This window comes from Antechinus flavipes, chromosome 2, assembly GCF_016432865.1.
Source record: "Antechinus flavipes isolate AdamAnt ecotype Samford, QLD, Australia chromosome 2, AdamAnt_v2, whole genome shotgun sequence".
Classification (NCBI taxonomy): Eukaryota; Metazoa; Chordata; class Mammalia; order Dasyuromorphia; family Dasyuridae; genus Antechinus; species Antechinus flavipes.
In genome coordinates, this window is record NC_067399.1 from 443,392,539 (window position 1) to 443,412,201 (window position 19,663).

Genomic DNA, 19,663 nt, shown 5'->3' on the forward strand with positions numbered 1-19,663 from the left:
TCTGATTTATTATCAGTAAATATTTTATTTATATACCTATTTTATAAACCCATATGCCTGGAATCACACAAAAATTTTTTGGGTGAAAAAAAAAAGTCACAAGTAGAAAAAGTTTAAGAAATCCTGGTTTATGCAATAGAAGAAGTCACCACTTACAGTAGCTTGGAACCCCTCAGATCGAGTATATGGGGCCTCTTATAAAAAAATTCTAGACTTTTAGCCAATAGTACTGGAGATTACAAGATGTTTTCTGATGAAGAAAAACAAAAGGTGTCTCTTATTTATCAGTTCTGTTCATGGCAGAACTTCTTGTCCCCGTTCTGAAACAGTTTATAATTATGTGAGATATAAGCTCAACTAGAAATGTAAAGGATCTTAAGGTCCTCTGGTTCTCTACTTGCTTGAAGGCAGGACTATGTAATCTAGTTTGTATAAATCCAGGGTAAAATCTCCACTATTGTTTCAATCATGGCCCATGATAGGATTGGCAAAACTTGCCTAAAATGATTCATCAATACTTGTAAGACTCTGCATATGCATCTTGTTAAGAATTTTAAAACTTTCATATTCATGATCTCATTTAATCCTCAAAGCCCTTTTGTGAGCAGAGCAGGGATTATTAGGCTTGGCAAAAGGGAAATCTTGTAATGATTATAATGATTCAACAGTAGAATAGGCAATTAGGGCAGAGAAGGGGGCAGGTCATGGACTCACCCTCGTTGGGGTCCTTAAGCAAAAGACTGGATGGCCTCTTGTCCAGCTGCAGAAGGATTACTAGGAGGTGCTCTGCTCTCCAAGTCTGAAAGTCTGGGAATCTACTTTTCTATTTTACCAATGAGAAAACTAATATAGTAAATGACTTGCCCACGTTTACCCTGTGAAAAATGACAGAGACAGGCCTGAATGTCATGTCCAAGTTCAGGGTTTATTTCATTACAAGTATCTTTAATAAAAAGAGTTCACCTTCTTAGTGTGTCCCCTTCCACATAGTAGATGCTGCCTGGGTCCACCAGACCCTCATAGAAAATAACTCAGTAAGGGGTCAAGGAGCCAGCTTTTCTTACTGCCCCCTAGAAACTTATCTAGCTTTTCAGGATATCCAGGAGAGTACTGTTAGTGAAGTCTGGACCAGCAGGAATTTGGGCACAAAACAGAGTGGGCTACTTGTAATGAGTGATTTGATCTTTTGCTCATCTACAGAATAGAGTAAGGAGAGGGCATTGGAGAGAGGACACAACAGATATTCATATCTTGTTCTGGTCAATTGGTTATGCACTGAGCCAAATCAAGGAAGCCTGGGTTTTCACAATTACTAAGAGCAGAATTTCTCAATCCAAATCACTCTATGGATGGTTTAATACTATTCAGATCTCAACAACATCATTGCTGAACCCAGGCAAATAAGAGAGCTAGGGGGGGAGGTAGGCTTAGCAACATATATTTAGTCTTAGAAAGGATCTGAGTGATCATCCAGACCACTGAAGACCCCACCCCATATTACACATGGAGACACTGTCACCAGAAAAGTTAAGAACTTTCCCTAGCAGCACTGGTAATCAAGAAATCAAATACTTATTGAGCACCTGCTATGTGTTAGGGGCTTCACTAAGTACTAGAAATACAAATACAATAAATGAAATGATCCCTACTCACAGAGAGCTTCTGTTCTAATGGGACACAAAAAAGTTAAACATAATTATCTGCATGTAGACTAAATATAAGGAGGATAAATTCAAACAATACAAAGTGGTTAAAAACAAGATAGTTTGAGAGAGAGGAGACTAGCAGTTGAGTGTATCACAAAAGGCTTCAGTAGAAGGGATTCTGAGAGATGGAGGTGAGCAGAGTACATTGTAGGCATGGAGAATGGTTACTACAAAGGCAGAGAGGTGCAGGAGATGGAGTGCTGTATATGATGGGCAGAGGAAAAGTCAGTTTAGTTGGACTGCAGAGTATAATTAATAAGAGGAGCAATGTAAGTGAGACTGAAAAATAGATTAGAACCAAGTTGGAGACATCTAAATTTGATCCTAAAGGCAACAGGAATTTAATAAGGAATTTACTGAGTAGGAAACTAATGTGGTCACACATGCATTTAAGGAAGGTCACTTTGAAGTCAGTGTGGAGGAGGGACTGGAATGGAGAGAAATGTGAGGCAGGGAAACCAATGAAGAGACTGTTGTAATAATTGAGGAGAGAAGAAATGAAAAGTTGGACTAAGGTGGCAACTGGAGAGATGCAGTTGGATTTAAGAGATGTTGTGGGTATACAAACAGCAAGATTTGACAACCAACTGGCTGTAAGGATGATGCCAAAGTTACAAACCTAAAAGAATGGTGATGCTTTTTTAAAATAATGGCTCTTTATTTTCAAAATACATGCAAAGATATTTCCAACATTCACCCTTGCAAAAACTTTGTTTCAAATTTATTCTCCCTCCCTTCTCCATCCTCCCCTAGATAGCAAGTAATCTAATATAGGTTAAACATGCAATTATTCTAAACATATTTCCACAATTAGCATGCTGTACAAGAAAAATCAGATCAAAAAAGGGAAAAAAGAGAAAGAAAACAAAAAGCAAGTAAACAAAAAAAAAAAAAAAGATGAAAATATCATGTTGTGATCCACATTTAGTCTCCAGTCCTCTTTCTGGATGCAGATGACTCTTTTATCGCAAGTCTATTGGAACTGGCTTGAATCACTTTATTGTTGAAAAGAGCCACATCCATCAAAATTGATCATCACATAATCTTTTTGTCGCAGTGTAGTGTTCTCTTGGTTCTACTTACTTCACTTAGCATCTATTTATGTAAATCTCTCCAGACCTTTCTGAAATCATCCTGCTGATCATTTCTTATAGAATAATAATATTCTATATCATTCATATGCCATAACTTATTCAGCCATTCTCCAACTGATGGGCATCCACTCAGTTTCAAGTTTCTTGCCACTACAAAAAGAGCTGCCACAAACATTTTTGCACATGTGGGTCCTTTTCCCTTTTTTATGATCTTTTAGAATATAAGCCAGTGGAGACACTGTGGATCAAAGGGTATACACAGTTTGATAGCCCTTTGGGCATAGTGCCATATTGCTCTCCAAAATGGTTGGATCAGTTCACAACTCCACCAACAATGTATTAGTATCTCAGTTTTCCCACATCCCCTCCAACATTTATCCAACATTATCCATATTAAATGTTGGTCAATGCCTTTTCCTGTCATTTTAGCCAATCTAAGAGGTGTGTAGTGGGACTCCGCAGAATTGTCTTAATTTGCATTTCTCTATTCAGTAGTGATTTAGAATATTTTTTCATATGACTAGAAATCTCATCTAAAAATTGTCTGTTCATATCCTTTGACCATTTATCAATTGGAGAATGACTTATATTCTTATAAATTAGGGTCAATTCTCTGTATATTTTAGAAATGAGGCCTTTATCAGAAGCTTTGGATGTAAATTTTTTCCTGAGTTTTCTGCTTCCCTTCTAATCTTGTCTGCATTGGTTTTGTTTGTCTAAAACCTTTTTAATTTAATATAATCAAAATTATACATTTTGTATTTCATAATGTACTCTCGTTCTTCTCTGGCCACAAATTCCTTTCTTCTTTATAAATCTGAGACATAGACAATCTTTTTTTCTTTTAATTTGCTTATAGTATCATTCTTTATGTCTAAATCTAAATCATTTTAACCTTATCTTGGTATGCATGTTAGGTTTTGGTCATTTACTAGTTTCTGCCATACTATTTTTCAATTTTCCCAGCAATTTTTGTCAAATGAGAGTTCTTATCCCAAAAGCTGGAATCTTTGGGTTTAACAAACACTAGATTGCTATAGTCATTGCCTATTGATTATGTCTTGTGAACCTAACCTATTCCACTCATCAACTACTCTATTTCTTAGCCAGTACTAAATTGTTTTGATGACTGCTGCTTTATAATATAGTTTTAGGTCTGGTACACTAGGACACTTTCATCTGCATTTTTAAAAAATCAATTCCCTTGAAATTCTTGATCTTTTGTTCTTCCAGATAACAGTGATGTTCTTGACAGAATTTGGGAAGTCTGAAAGAGGTCTGGGTTTGAAAAGAAAGATAATGAATTCTTTTTTGGGCATGTTGACTTTGAGATGTCTCAGATGGTTTTCTAATTATAACTAATCTAACTTTCTCTTGCACCATGGTACCAGGAAGACAAAAAATAATTTTTCAGAAGCAAGGATCATTGATGATACTCCTTGGGCAGAGAGGAAGCTTTGCTTTAGTCTGGCACAAGCAAATGGAAAAAGAATTTTTAAAAATCCCATAGCATTCAGCCAACAAGCATTTATTAAGTGTCTATTGTGTGAGGCACTCTGCTGGATGATGGAATGAACTGCTCTGTTTCCCTTTATGGCTCACACTATATGATGGTAGGTAGAATCTGGGGATGATCATGCTGAGATTCTAAGCCCAAGCACACAGAAGATTTCGATGTCAGTGATAAGTTGATTTGTGTATGAATGAGATAATGAATAGGTCAGAAGATAAAGGCCTTCTTCTCAGAAGACTCTCTGACACCTACTTCATGCCAAACTCCTACTCTTTCAATGAGGAAAAACAACATTTATACACAAAAAATACAGAATATTCATAATGTATACATGCATACAAAATATGCAAAATGTAAATACAAAAGACTAGAGAACACTAATAACCAACAATGTTAGGTAGTCTTGTGTTGATGGTAGTACTTGAATGGAAATTTAAAGAAAGCTAAGGATTCCAAGGGGTACAGATAAGGAAGGAAGTTATTCCAGGTATATGCAATCATTTATACAATGGCACAGGGATAAAAGAAAGAACATTGTGTGTAAATTAATTTCTAGGAAACTTTCTACAGAACTCTAACAACACAGCAAACTGGGAAGGTGAATACATCTGAATTCTTAGACCATCATCACCCTGCTCCAGAGCGGCACCCATGTCCCAACCCTATGAGTCTAATATGTTCTGTTTCAATGACCTTGTCCCCTATTTGGACCACTCACTGAAAAAATCTTTTTCAAAAGTCTTACCTAAACAAGAGAAGGCTTAGAGGAGACAAAGTAGCTCTTTGAAGTATTTGAAAGACTGCCATGTGGAAGAGAAATGAAATTTATTCTTCCCCAAAGGACAGAACTAAGGACATAGGGTGAACTTTTCAAAAAGACAAATTTAGACTTAAAGAATTACAGGAAAGGATTGTAGTTTTAGAGCTAGAAGCAGCCCTTAAGAGTCATCCAGTCAAATCCCCTCACTTTCTAGATGAGGAAACTGAAACCAGGAGAAAAGAAGTGATTTGACTATAACCATATAGATAAAAAAACAGTAGCATCAGCATTTTGAACTCAGATCCCATGATACCACATTCAAAGTCCAGTGCCCATTCTACTGAACCACATCACATAAGGAAAAATGAAATGTCTGAAAAGGTAGTAGGTTCCCTTCTCAAGAGAATAGACAACCACTTGAGTATGTTATAGTAGGGATTCATTTGTGGGCATGGATTGGACTAGATGAACTCTGATTCCCTAGCAACTTACAAGTTCTGTGGGTCTGTGATATAAAACTGGGAGTTGTGCAAAGACTATGCATCCATGCTTATGTGAGTATCTAGAGTCTTGTACAAAGTGGTGGTGAGATGCCAATTTCCTAATTTTTCACAACACACTTGAACTTTCTAATCACACATCTGAGTCCTCTACCTGGACTGTATGAAGAGAAGAGGGTCTATGCCCCCTAAGCAGAATAATACCTCACATATCCTTTGTACTTTTATATTTTCCACACACTTTCCTTGAAACAATCCTAGAAGGATATAGGATAAGCATTTCACCCTCTTTTCCCAGATAATTAAAATAACTCTCATACAAATGAAGGCACTTGCCCCAAATATGGTTTCCCATACTGCTGGACAGCTCCTTTGTTAATTACTGAATAACCCTGGATTCCCACCTATGCATCTATTCATGAAAGAATTACTCACCTTCCAGGTTTTCCCTCCTTTCAAAGCTTTCATCACAAAGCACACTGCCTCTGAGATGAAAGCCTAGCTTCTGACCTCTCTTTCCCCAGCCCCTGAGCTTTTTCTTGGCAGGTCTAAGAGAAAGGCATGGAGGGAGCAAAAACATAACTCTCTGCATCAGGCCAATTTAGCTGGCCCACACTCTCCCCTTTCTCGACTTTGGCTAACCTACCACTGTGACTGCCCTACCACTGCCACCACATATATAGTTCAGTACCCAGGCTGTACTACGTTAGCTCAGACTACCCAAGAATGGTGATAGGATGCAAATGTATCTCCCTACCCATCTTCTTTCCTCCTTATTAGAATTGCTAACCACTGACTTGAAATAAAGACCTTCTGTGTTTTCACTGGACTCCCATCTCCTAGATTGCTCTAGGAGATTGTTGGATGCAAAGATTTGACCCACTTGGAGCAGTTTATTTACATAAGATCAAAATATCCACTCTGAATCTCAGTGATACACATGCATATAGTGTGGATGTTTGGTAGATAAAGCACGTATAAAACACAAAAATTTAAAATCAACACAAAAAATATCAGCAGTTGGTGGGTTTGCTCCTTTTGAACTCAAGAAAAAGAAGGTACATACTGTCAAGTCAAGGACTATCAGATCTATTTTTTGACTGTACATTACAAAAAAGTATAATTTTTTTCTTTTTTTTTTTTTTTACAACTGCAAGTTCATCTTATTTATTCTTGTAAATGTTCTCAGACAATGTTTGTAATATGGGCTGTGTTGCAAATCTATACAATTAAATCTGTGATCCTAAGATTCATGTTTTCCTAGGAGATTTGCATTGGTGTCTTATTGTCACTGGGGAAGGACTTGGGAAAATGGCTTGGGAAGAAAATCAGAGGAACGGCCTGCAGCATTACTAGTTTTGTTCCCTAACAGCAGCTCCCTATTCTAAATGAGAGGTCATCCACAATGACCAAAAGTGTCAAAATATCCATTCCTCAGGAATTTTTGTGATCAAGATAGGAATCTATCAAGAGCCAAAACCAGAGTGGGATGACTAGCTTTGTCCAGATTTAGTGAGTACAAATTTAGAGGGAAATGATACTAATAGTCCTTCAGTAGCAGTAGCAGCAAGAATCTTAGCACCCAATTAATGAGAACAACTGATTGATATAAGAAATTTCTACATGAAGGGTTGCTATGAATTCAGCCCTGAGCCTGCTTTGCTTCTCCAATTCAATATCTATAAGGCAATCTCATGCTAGTGTCTTAGAGACTCTCCTTTATAAGATAGTAGCCTGCCCCGTTACCCCCCCAACTGATGATATACTTTGTATTATTTGATCCTGGGTTGAATCATCATATTTGCCAATCATACAATTTCCTGGTTAAAGTTCTGAATATGCCCTAAATCCAGCTGTACATTTGCCCCCCCCCGTCTCTGTCTGCCTGTCTCTCCCCTCTCTCTCTCTCTCTCTCTCTCTCTCTCTCTCTCTCTCTCTCTCTCTCTGTCTCTGTCTCTCTGTCTGTCTCTCTCTCTCTCTCTCTCTCTCTCTCTCTCTCTCTCTCTCTCTCTCTCTCTCTTTGTCTCTCTCTCTCTGTCAGTTCTCCCTCCCTTTTTCCTTCTCTCCTTTCCCTTTTCTCCCCTCACACTTCTTCCCTCTTCTTTTCTTTCCCTCTCTTTTCTCCCTTCTCTCTCTCCTTCCCCAGTTCCCTCTCCTTTTCTGTTTTCTCTCATTCTGCTTCCCTCTCTTTTCTCCTTTTCTTTCTCTCCCCTCTCTCTTCCCTCCCTCTCTATCTCTCCCTACCTCTTTCTCTCTTTTATTGTCTTTTCTCTTCTACTCTTTCTCTTTTCCTCTCTCCCCTCTTTCTTCCCTCCATCTCTATTCCTTCCATCTCTCTATCTTCCCTTTCTTTATAGTTAAAACTGATTTAAAATTCTTATAGAATAGAATATTCACATACACATATAAATATGGATAAAGATATATTTTTATCTATATACCTATATTTTTATATCTTTTGTATAAATATAAAAATCTCTTGTCCTCAGCATTTTTCATTCACGACTTGAGGCAAATTCTATAGATTATTAGATTAATTTAAAAATGTTCATTTCAAAGATTGCTTGGTAGAGCTGACTTTACTGTTAGGAAAACCTGAGGACAATATCACCTGTTAACACATACCAGCCACATGACCTCGAGCAGGTCAGTGGCCCAGGTAATGCTCAGACTCTCAGTTACAAAAGAAAAGTTGCTAACCTTCAATAGTAGGAGTTCCCTTATCTGGAAGCAACCTATAGTAATGACATTACAGGTCCAGGCCAAAAAATCAAGAATTTCAGTCAAAATCCAAGAGTCTATTTGGGTACAAATTCACATACTTGTGTTAAGAAAGGATAAAACTGTAAATTTTGAAGAAATTTTGTTTTCTGAAATTTGATCAGAAATTAAGATTCTGCTTCCTTATAAGAATATTGGGGAGGGGTGTTCCCCCATGGAAATCACAGGCTGTCCAGCATAATATCTAATTATGCTGTATAATGCATCAAAATATGGGCTTATTTTGAAAAAATAAAAGGAGAAGTAGCATATCACCCACAGCAAAGCTCTTTGTAATGCTTTTGTAATTTTTCAGTCCTATATCTTCACCCCAACTCCAGTTCACAACACAAAACTTGGGACATTTTCCAACTGGCCGATCTTCCCCTTGGGGGTCCCCAGCTTTGTGCCTGGGTTTCAGTCTTTGGTTTCTATTGGTGACTGCTCACTCAGCAGAGACAGAGATGTCACTGAACAATTTCCTTCAAGCTGGGAGTGCTGGCATCTAAGACCCTGTCACTTTGGAGAAATTGGATTCCAGAGCAGTGCACCGTGACACGCTTTTCTGAAAGTGTCACCAGTTATAGAGCTCGTCTGGAACACCCACAAGGGAGCTGCTCTGTGCCTGAGTGACCCAGAAAAACGGCCTAGGGAAGCAGCAAGGGTGTAGCCCCGGTAGCGAGAGACTTGCAGAGTTCTAGTCCCCAAACTGACATTGTTAAATAACAATTTGCCCTCTCCAGGCCTTGGTTTCTTCTGGCTAGCCACTAGGGGGCAAGGCAGAGCAAGGCTAGCAATCAGTAGCCTCCTAGGACTCATACAGAAGGAGATGGATTCATCTCTCTCTCCCAAGACAGCAAAAGTGTCCCAGAACTTCCAGAGCCCAGCACTTCTCTCCAGGGGAGAAGCAGCTGCTTTCCATCCTTTAGGAAATGTCCCTATAACCACAGGTCTAGGAACAAGGGTTTTTGCTATTCTGTGTCAGTGGCAGTCTAGTGAAAACTATGATCTCTTTAGAATGATGTTTCTAAATGCATAAAATACATAGGATTATTTAAAAAGCCAATTATATTGAAATAGTTACAAAAACAGTCTTAATAAGCAACTTCCTTAATTTAGAGGATGATAAAGATTTGCACAATCTCCCCTCTTGAGTTGGGGTCTTCACTCATGTACCCATCTTTCACTAAGGGTCTTCAGCATCTCTAATCATCTTAGATCTCAGATGAGCTCTAGTCTTCCCTTTTCTCATTTTCACCCCTTGCCTTCATTAACCAAGCCATTTTGGGACGGTGACCACCAAGATTTTATAGCACTGTTACTATAGCAAAGAAATTATTGTAGATAATTAGAGAACAGTTTATCTGCAATGCAAGCTACCTGGGGCTACAGCCAGCAAGGAACTTGAACTGGCTTCTCTCTTCTTTACCTCCTCCTTTCCCTAGATGGAGAATAAAATTATAAGGAATGGTAGACAATTAAATGGAAAGTCATTCCCCAGCCATAGATGGAAAAGGAAAAACAAAAATGTCTAAGATCTGTCTCACCAGACCATTCCATGACCTGCCCCCTCCAATGGTACCCAGTCTCCTCTCTTCTACTATTCACAGCCCCATTCCTGTCCTGTAACACCTGTTACCCCCTGGGGTCTTTGGCTGAGGCAGTGGTTATCTTACTTTGCTCTGTTCCCATTTTGGAAAATCTGGGCTGCTGTCCCAACCCTGGCTAGATTCCCAGCACCTCCATCATGATTGCCTCACCTTTCTCCCTGCTTCAATATTCCTTTGAAGAAATTCACTCAAGTTCAAAGTCAAAACTACTGGCTCTTGAGAAATGATAAGAAATGCTTACCTATCCAAACATCTTCCAAGTATCCCAAACTCCCTGGAGTTACATATGTAAAAATACAGTTACACAACATATTTGGAAAGACATCTTTCCAGTTCAAACACTGTTTTCTGTATTCCAAAGTCCCTTCTAGCTTTGACAGTCTATAGTCTAAGGATCGTTCTAATTTTTATCATTCTATACTCTGTTGTAAAGTCACTTCAGACTTTGACATTCTATATTCTCTGTCCTGAGATCTTTTCCAGATCTGACATTCTATAATTTATTTTCTGAGGTCCCCCCTATGGTTTTCATATTCTACATTCTGAATAATTCTGGATCACTTCAGGAGCCAAGGTGATGGAAAGATGCCAGGAGGTTGTCTGAGTTCTGCCCAGTCTCCCTCAGACATAATGCTAAATCAAGCCTCTAATTCTGGAATGACAGGACCCTCAAAAAATTGAGTGAAATAATTTTCCGGCTTAAGATAATGTAAAAAGACTTCAGTAAAATTCTGTATAACTTAGGTCCAAGGGAGAAAGGCCCACTGCAGGTACAGTGCAGGCAATCTAGCAGGAGGCTCTTAGCTGCAGCACAGATTAACATCTGGCACCTCTCTGTCCTGGCTCAGCAGGACAGCTGGGAGGTCTCCAACCCCAGCACTGAAAGCAAATTATAAGCCCCTGAACTTGGCACTTGACACATACAACTAGGCCAGACAAATGTAATATAGAGGGAAAGCTGCCAGAACCTCCAGCTCCAGAGTAGAAAGAGGTCTCTCTCCCCCAGCAAAAGAAGCCTGGGACAATGTCCCCTCAACCCTAGGAACAGAGCTCAGCTTTTTAAAATGAGCCAAAAAAAAAAAAAAAGCATTGACCAAAGAAAGACACTATGGTGACAAGGAAGACCAGAACAAACTCAGAAGACAGAAATGGTTAAATGCCTTCATGTGAAGGCTCAAAGGGGAATATGAATTGGTCTTAAGCTCAAAAGGTTCTGTTGAAAGAGCTCAAAAAGGATTTAAAAAATCAATTAAGAGAGGCAAAAGATAAATTGGGAAAAGAAATAAGAGTCATGTTAAGAGAATTATTGAAAAAAACTCAATAGTTTGGGAAAGGAAGCATTAAAATTGACTGACGAAAACAACTCCTTAAAAATAGAATTGGCTAAATGTAAGAGGAGGTTAAAAAACTAACTGAAGAAAATAATTCATTAAAAATTAAAACTGGACAAGTGGAAACTAATGAGTATGAGATACCAAGAATCAAACAAAATCAAAAAAGAAAAAAAAAGCAGAAAATGTAAAATACCTCAATAATTTTGGCTCTTGGTATTCTATCCTACAGCCTAAGATCCCTCCCAACTCTGATATTCTTTGTTCTACTTCCTAAGTACTGCCCTCCTTCTGGATTTCCTTATTACTGTTAAAGGTATTATCAACCTCCTAGTTACCTGGGCTTGAGACTATGATGTTATTTTTGACTTCTCATTTGAAGTCACCTCACATATCCAATCAGTGTACAAAGGTTCCTATAACTCTGAAAGTAAGGGCTTCTACTCTGAGGGCAACCTCATCATTCAGATGTCTTACCCCACAATCTACTACTCCTTCACACTTGTCTCAAATGAAAATGTGCTTTCTTCCTGCTAATGCAAGCATCTCTATAGGCACTCCTGGTCTCATTGCATTCCATTCTAACAGATTTTCTCTTTTATCATTACTACTATCTCAGTAATATTCAGGATCTCCTTGATCTCTCTCTACTATGTGTTTCCTACACATCTTCTTAAACTTCAAAAGACCCTCACCTGATCCAATTATTCCCACTAGCTACATAGTTCTGTATCTAAAACTATTTATAATCAGTGTCTGTTTCTTCTTCACTTTGATTTCTGACTTCATCATTCAACTGAAACTACTTTCTCCATAATAATCTTAATTGTCAAATCTAATAGCCTTTTCTTAATCTTTATTCATTTTGACTTCTCCAAAGCTTTGATCACCCTCTTCTCTTTTATACTCTCTCGTTTTCATGACACTGCTTTCTATCTTCCTGTCTATTTTTCGCTCTGCCTATGTGTCTGTCTCTCTCAATCTCTCTATATATCTCTCTCTCTGTGTGTGTCTCTTTCTCTGTCTCTGTGTATGTGTGTGTGTCTCCCTTATCTCTGTCTATTTCTGTCTCTCTCTCTCTCTATCTCTCTCTCTCCTTTGGTCTCTCTCTCTCTCCTTCTGTCTGGTCATTCCTTTTTAATTTCCTTTTCTGAATCTTTATTCAGGTCATTAACTGTGGGTATCTCCAGAGTGAATTACAAAACCCCTTATCATTCTAATCCTATTAGAAATGAAAACTTTTTGGTCTCACCAATTCTCATGGATCATTCAAATGATTCCCAGACTTAATTATGCATTCCTAAACTTTGTCTTGCCCTCTGATCTTGTATCACCAACTACCTATTGAATATCCGCAACTGGATGTCCCATAAACACACTCAACCTATCTAAAATTACTTTTATCCTCAAATCCTTCCTTCTTTTGAATTTCCCTATGACTATCAAGGGCACTGCCATCTTCCCAGCTGCTTGGAGTCAGAATTTTGGTGTTATCCTTGCCTCCTCACTTGTGATCACCTCACATATCCAATCAATTGGCAAGTCTTGTTGCTACCTTCACAAAATCTTTCATATGTCCCCTTCATGCCACTCACAAGCCACCAGCTTCATCCCAATACCTGGTCTGTTTCAATTATACTCTGATTGATTGGTCTTCCTATGAGCTTAGACAGACTTTGAGAGATAGTAAAGGATAAAAGGGCAAGGTGTACTATTGTCCATGAGGTCACAAAGAATCAGACATGACAGAGTTACTGAACAATAAAATGATCTCCCTGCTTCAAATCTCTCCCTATCCTAGTCCCCACTAGCTGCCAAATGATTCTACAGTATAAATCTGTGACCATGGCAACCTTGCCCTTACTCAGTAAACTCCAGTGGCCCTCTATTACCTCTGTGGTACAATATAAAATTTTCCATTTGACTTTTAAAGCACTTCACAACTTCCTTTACTATCTTTCCAGTTTTCTTACACTTTCCTCCCTTCTACCTACTCCAGAGAAATCCACCAACACTCATTTTACATTTCCTCACATGTCTTTTCACGGGCTGTCCCACAGGTCTGAACTGCTCTCCTTCCTTAACTCCATATCCTGGCTGCCTCTAAGTCTCAACGAAAAGCCTGCTTTCTTCCAGAGGCCTTTCCTGGTTTTCCCAGTGCTAGTGCTTTCCCTCTGAGATAGCTTCCATTTATTCTACATGTTTTAATGTGAATAGTTGTTTACATGTTTTCTCCCACATTAGATTGTGAATTCTTAAAAGGAGGGACTGCTTTTGTGGTTGGATTGGGTTTTTCCTTACTTCTAGATCTTAGCACAGTGTCTGGCATATGCTTTTTGGTTCTTTTCATGACCCCATTTGAGGTTTTCTTGGCAAAGATATTGGAGTGATCTGCTATTTCCTTCTCCAGCTCATTTTCAGATGAGGAAACTGAGGCAAGTATGGTTAAGTGGCTTGCCCAGGGTCACATAGGATCTGAACCTGGATTTGAACTCAGATCCTCCTGAATCCAGGACTAGTACATTATCCATTGTGCCACCTGGCTGCCCTTCCTGGCACAGAAACATAATAAATGCTAGTTAATGATTAATTATGATCATAATCATGATGACAACAATGAAGAATATTCTAATGAAGAATCTCTATGATCCTAAATTGTTACTAGGTGGTAACTATAAGTATCCAGCCTTCTGCAGACGGTACATTTGATATTTCAGACATTGCTGCTGCTTTTGTAAGATGTTTAGGATTCTTCTATTTCTGTATCCTGTCTATCATTCCCTGCTACTTAAAAACATGTCCACATCTCCCTAACCTTTAAAAGACCCTTACCTGATCCAATCATCTCCACTAACTGTAGCATTAGGTTGATGGCACCAAATGTAGCCTTGTAATGACTGTCATTTTTCTGAGTGGGTAACAGTGTTAGGATCCATGAGAAGCAGCTCTTCAAACCAAACCAATTCACTCTGAGGTTTGCATCCTGAGAGGCCATTTTTTCAGTGAATCAGGAAAAATAAAGAATAGCAAATGAGCCATGAGGATCTTCCTGAAGGCCCTGCCCATCTGTGTGGGCAGCATGGGGACAGATGGCAGGTCTGTGCTGGGCACAGAATCTCTCATACTCTCAGATCTCCTCAGAGGTTGTCTGACTAGTCCAACCTCCCACTCCAAGCACAAGTATCCTTGACAGAGGTCATCCACCCCTCTGCTTGAATACTTCCTATAATGAGGCACTCATTACTTTTTTGAGATAGGAGTGGAGTGGGACTGATAGCAGGCACGTGGCCCTCACAAGGAGCCTAAGTATTTCACTTCTGTTAGTAACCATCAGCTTCCACCAGATCAGCTCAAGGATCATAGTACAATGGGTCCTTAACTCTTTAGAAAGCTGCTTTATAGGGTGAAATAAGCCCTGCTCTGGGAATCAGGAGACTATTATATTGCTGTATATCCCTCAGTACTTGTTCGCCTCCTCTGTGAAACAAGGGTTAGATGAGATAGCCCTAAGAACCCTCCTCCTTCCTCTTCCCAACTCTGAAGTGCTATGAATATCCAGTGATTTAACTGAGAGACTTTTCAATGTGGAGAAATGAAAGAGACCTTAATGGTCTGAAGCCTCTGGAGCCAGGGTTTCATTCCAACATTTACTCTCCCCTTGCAAGGGTATCTCTGATACGTTGCAGAGCTACCTGGTCTCTAAATTTCATCCAACATTTATTTTCCAATCACATGGCACAGGATGCCTGAATGGTAGAGCTGGCGGAGACTGCAAAGATCATCCAATTCACCTCTTTCATTTTACAGATGAGGAAACTGAGGCTGTGTAGAAAAGTGATTTAGCCTGAGGTCACATTGCAAGTGACTGGAACCCCAAGGCAAAGTTTCAAATGGTTTCATTTAATAATAGCCATATGACAATCTAGTTTCCTCCTTTTTATGGGAGAGGAAACTGAGACCAGAGGAGCAAAATGTCCAAGGTTAGCACGTAGTCTGAACTCATTTAGGAGACCATTTGGCTTAGGGAAAGGTCTCCCCCATCCCCTGTCAGGCTTTTTCTGATGGAGGAGATGGGCCCCTTTCCTTTTAATTAGCCAGTCCTCCTTGCTGCTGCTTCAAGTCTATGAGATGCTTCTCTCAGTTCCTATCGTATCTGCAACATCAGGGGGCCGATAGGGCCTGGAAACCTGAGTGGGGACTTGGGAGCTGTTACCAGATGCAATTGCTCACTGAACTGCAGAAGCACCAGGAGACCTGAGAGAAACCCTTTTTCCGAAGAACCGAATCATATGCTGAAGGAGAGAGTTCCCTGGCTTCCTGCTGCAATTATGCAGCACTTGCCCCCTGCCTGCCTCTCCTAGACACTCCTCACAGGACCAATAGGAAAGCTTAAGTGTCATTGGTTCTAAGCCTGGGCCCCACGGCTCCAATGAATGAGGCAGCTCCATCTGGAGCAGAGAGCTTTTAGAAGTTCTTAGAGAAGAAAGAAAGGCAGAGAACTTGGTAATGGAAGGAGCCCTGCATCCAGAGCAAGTAACTGCCTGGAAACAAAGCCTTTCTTTCTCCGAGCCTTAGTTTCCCCATGAGGGAGTTGGACCAAGCAGCATGGTGCAATAGGATGAATATTGACTGGATCTGGAGTCAGACAAATCTGACTTTAAACAGGGATTTTGTTACTATGTGGTAACCCTGGGCATGTGATATCCCTGGGTCTCAGGACCTTCATTTATAGAGAATGGAAGAATTGGGCTAGGTGACAAATTTAAATTTATTTTATTTTTAATTTATATTTTAAAACAAGCATTTCCATAAATATAGTGTTAAAAATGACTATGCATGAAATTGCAAATCTATTATGTACAACTTGCTATTTCTTTTAAATATATAATGAAATTGTCATGTAAATTTCTTTTTTTTTTCTTTTTTGTTCTTCCTTCTCCCTCCTCTACCCTAGAAATGGCTACCATTAGACACAAATAAGCATATATGTATAAAGTATAACTTTATATTTCTTTTTATCAGTTCTTTTGTATGTGGATAGTGTCTTTCTTCATATCCTTTATAGTTAATTTAAGCATTAAGAATAGTTAAAATGACTTCTTCAGTCAAAATAACTTTTAGTTCTAGTTTTAGGATTTTGTGAGCTTAAGCTCTGAGACCCTTTCCAGTTCTAAATAATATGATTTGACCGTTCCTGTTTCTGAAGTTGTCCAACCTGCTCAACATTGAGATGATGGCTATCCCTGCTGCCCCCCCACCCAATGTCCTTTAGCCCCCACCACTACTTCAGCATTCCCTTTCCCTTTTTCAAGTGGTAGTAAGTAATCATGGAGAGAGAATCAGTCATAGAAACATAGTCCCATAAAACATCAGGTCAATGATGGGCTATAGAGACCATTCTATACAAACTCCATTTTACTTGAAGAAACCAAAATCCAGAAACGTTGTGTCATGTCCACAGAGAGAAGATAACAGAGCAAGATTTAGGCTGAGGCAGGCCTCTGACTTGAGTCTGGAACAGCACCTTAGAGACTGTCTATCTCATACAATCCACTTTGCAGATGTAAAAACTGAATTTCAGAAAGTGAAAAGGGATTGTCAAAGGTTGACAAGATAGGAAAAGAACTGAGCCACAGCATACCACCTCCTCTTAGAGTCTTTATATACTAACTAGGAGGTAAAATAGATTAGCATGAATAAAAAAATCCAGATTGGAGATCAAGGTCCATTTACTCTTTCCTGGGATTTCTTCTCCCAGTTATATTAGCATTAGGAGCACAATTTTCTCCTATAAAAAGAAGTCTTCATTTTAGAACAGGATTCATCAAAGAAATCATCTAAATTTAGGGACAATTGCTGGCACAAAAGCTAGAGCCCTGAGTCCATAGTCAGGAAGACCCAAGTTCAAATCTAGCCTTAAACATTTACTTGTTCCTGAGTTAGTCACTTACAGAGTCTCTGTGCCTCAGTTTCTACATCTGTAAAATGAACAACAGGGTTGTTGTGAGGATCAAATTTGTAAAATGGCTTACCACAATGTCTAGTATATAATAGGAACTACATAAATGCTTATTCCCTTAAATATCAAATCCTCTCTAATGAATTGAAAATATGACTTACAATTTTTCAGGAAATGTATCTATTCTGATACAACTGTGGCTTGCAAGGAAGGTGTCCCATCTTACTTTCCCACTACGCCCCAGCAACCAGATCTGAAACTAGGGTTAGACAATGGGTATGCAGCTGGGACACAGAAAAGGGGGAGAGGTCCGTAAGGGACATGTTTTAATGTGAGCTTTTTATAAATACAGAATATTTTTAAGATTCTGCTCCCTGTAGCATCTATTTATTTTGCTGAGTTAAATTGTCCACAATACAGAAAAGATTCCAAACCTTTTTGTGGGCAGTAATTGAATGTGGAAGGAGAAGAAAAAATGGCAGGGATGGGACTTTTGCTCCCAACCTTTGTCTCTGTAAGAAACATGATGGGCTGGAATCACAGAAGGAGGAGGAAGAAGGAGACTAACAGTGGACCTTCTGGCATTGTCATGTTGACCTTTCCCCAGGGAGTCTGGATGTGGAAAGGAAGGAGATAGAGCTGTGAGGGTCAGATGTGCTGCTGGGATTCTAAACCACAGAAGCTGATAAAGCAGGGAGGGGCAAAGTGTGGCTTAGTTACAGCAAAGGAACTATGCACATATACATGTCTCTCTCTCTCTTTCTGTATATATCTATATCTATATATAGATATATGTTCATATATCTATAGATAGATATATAGATATATACAGAGAGATCCATATATATATATATATATAAAGTATGTATATGTGTGTATACATGTATGTATATAAGTATGGGTATGAACATGTGTGTTATGCTATGTTCAATATATGCACATGTATATATCTGTATGTGTGTGCTCACTTCAAATATAACATTTCTTTAATCCCAAGAAGCTAAAAATGCTCACAGAATGCCCAGCTACTTGCTAATCAGATTGAAATCCTTGTCGGTGTCAGAGAGGCCAAATATATTTGAAAAAGCAGTCCAAATGTGAGAAGCTCCAGGGTAGAGTGAGTAAAGTACTGGCTCTTGAGTCAGAGGCCCAGAGTTCCAATCTTTTTTTCTGAAACATACCACTTGTGTGACCTTGAGCAAACCCCTAATGTTTCTGAACCTCAGTTTACCCCGCTGTTTTAAAAAAAAAAAAAAAAGGTCAGTTGGCTAAATGGCCTCTGGAATTCCTCCTGGATTTTATGATTCTGAGTCTATGTTATAGCAAAATCAGAACTAAAGCAATGTGAGCTCACTAGTGTCAGAGAATGAACCCACCCCAGGTTCTGCCCACAGTTACCTCACACAATCATTACACTCAAAGCCATACTACTTATGCATCACTTGGATCTTCCCAAGGCCACAAGAACAGAGATGTTAGAAAAGTTTTTACAATATCTAATTAGACTCAACAAGTTTGGAAAACCTTGTTTTCTATATACTCCAGCTTGTTTGAATAGAAATTACAGGTTTATTCTCCAGGCCTTAACCAGAAAGCCTTTGATAAGACAATTCATCCGTTAAGTACCTTGAGAAAAATACCTTGATTGGCTTGTAAAAGCACATCTCAGGTCAGAATAACCTCAACTCATTTTATTTTTTGATGTAATTAAATCTTGACTAAGAACATGTGAAATACTGAAGCACTGGCAAGGACATCTAGACCTGTACCGCCTGACTCCAGGCTAAGTGATTTTCACATGCAAACATCCCCTGTGTTTCTGGTTATGGTCAGAATGAAACCTTCCCCGAGACTTTGGCTGGAGATGATCAGAATAAATAGCAACCCCAAACAAGACGGGAGATCTGGGAAATATTTGTGAACCTTCTACTTCTTTGATCTTCCAGAATCCATCAATGAGAAAAAACAATTAAGAAATAAAATGAAAGACTGGACTTGGCCAGGCTCTTTTCTCAACAGAAAACCAAAAGCATCCTAGGGAGTCAGGCAACTGGTATAATGGATAGAGTGCTGGACCTAGTCAAGAAGACCTGGTCTCAGATATTTAGCAGCTAGCTGACCCTAGGTGAGTCACTTAGATTCCCTGTTCCTCAGTTTCCTTACTTGTAAATTGGGAATAACAATGATAGCACCCACCTTCCCTGCCCAAGAAGTTTCAGTGGCTCCCTATCGCCTCTAGGATAAAATTAAAGTTTCTCTGCTGACTTTTAAAGTACTTTGCAATCTGACATCAGCTCTCCAGACAAATTATGCATTATTCCCACTCATGACTCTCTATGCTTCCGAATTGTCCTGCTTGCTGTTCTATCTTACATATGGCTCAGAAAAGTGATGTGACTTATCTAGCATCACACAGCTATTAAATCTTAA